The sequence below is a fragment of the Ceratina calcarata genome, unplaced genomic scaffold, assembly GCF_001652005.2.
Source record: "Ceratina calcarata isolate Rehan_Ccalc_2016 unplaced genomic scaffold, ASM165200v1 scaffold1557, whole genome shotgun sequence".
In the NCBI taxonomy this organism is placed as follows: Eukaryota; Metazoa; Arthropoda; class Insecta; order Hymenoptera; family Apidae; genus Ceratina; species Ceratina calcarata.
In genome coordinates, this window is record NW_017136818.1 from 17,526 (window position 1) to 19,232 (window position 1,707).

Here is a 1,707-nt window from a genome sequence, read left to right on the forward strand (position 1 = left end):
GTACGTTTCGCGACCGCAGGTATATCCCCTCCCAACATCTGATCCTGCTGCTTTTCCTCCTGTTTCGCTTTCTCCTCCCACACCGCGCTCTCCTTCATGCAGTACTCGGTCGCTGCTCTTCTTGTAACGGCAAGAGCAGCATCTTTCTCCGTTGTCTTCTCGACAACCCCCTCCAAGGGGACGACTCCCCGGAGGGAGGCTGCAAAATCCTCCCAGAGTTCTATACCCATGTCCTCATAATCATACTGGCGGCCCGCCCCACTCACAGCACCGGCTCACGTCCCTCGCGCGAGTCAAGTCCCCGGACAGAATATACTTTGTTGGACTGCTTGTATGCAGTCTAAGCGAGGGCAAATCGTAACGTAGCCCCCTCTATCCCATAACTTTAAGTGCGTACGTAATCCCCAGCCCCAGCATTTCTTCTCTGTCCGCCCAGGTTGTTCAACTACCCATCCTCCATCCTCGCCCAACAGGAAGGTGACACAAGTCTCGTTCCTATAGGCATATGACTTTCGCTCGATACCTCCGGGCCAACGCTTGTATAATATCCTGCCCCTCCAGTGGTTCACATCCAATTGCATCAACGCTTGTTCAAGAAGTGGCTCCATCTGACCAGCAGCTATTAACGCATAATGCCTGTTAGCCCAATCCTGATTATTGGAATTCAATTGCATCCTACCTCCCAGGTCTGTGTTAATTTTGAACCCTTCGTTCCAATCTTTACTCAGCGCGTTTTTGTGCAGATCATCTGATGTTCGCATCCCTGTGTAACTACCCTGCACATGGTGGTGTCTACTTATGTCCCAGCTCCAAAGGACACGTTCACTAACGACTAATTTTGCGATACTTGAAACACACTTCCCTGGAGCGGCCGTAGAGGTGAACCTTGTCCACATATCTGTTAGTCCTAAATATGCTCCTGGGCTTGCTAGCCCGTCTCGAATTGCCGCATGTTTTCTCCAAAATTTGCAAGCGAATCGAACCAAAGTTGCTCGGAGGAGATGATCTATCCCCCCCACTCTAAGACGGATCTCGGAGTCACAACGATCTTCGGGGTTTAACACTGGTATTGCCCCGTTCCAGTAGCCAGGAACAGCTCGGCATCTGTACTCCAAGTACCGATTGACATAACAGGGAAGCGTCGCGCAGCCTGCAAAGGAGCATGTGGGTGATCGAAGCCCAATACTCCATCTGCATGTCCATACTGGTGCGACCGAAATACGTTGTTAATTTCTGTGAGCGGATTGGTGTTATAAAGTATATATGTCCCCTGCGGAACCCAGTGCACTATATCGCTGAACCCGTCTGTAGTAGTTTCCGGTTGTATCATCCACTTTGTTGTCAGGTAAGAGGCGAGCTTGTCAACCAATCTAGCCCCCCGATGAAATAGTTACTCACATAGGTGTTAAAGTCCTTCTTGAGTGGCGTGCGTGCATTGAGGCAGGTAGTTACCAGCTTTTGTAACCCCTGGTTAAAGTCGTGTTTCATAGGCGTTGCGCTATCCCGTGTGCTTAATGTGAATACTTCCTCCCCTATTTCGATACTAGTGGTTCCGTCTGTAGTCACTAAGAATACGATCTTCCTATATCGTAGTGGGAGGTCCACGAGCCCTGCATTCTTAAAGAAACTATCTGTTTCTTGAATGGTACTGGCGTCATCCTCGTTTTCTGACGTTAATCGTCTCATGTTGAATCTTTCCAGTACACC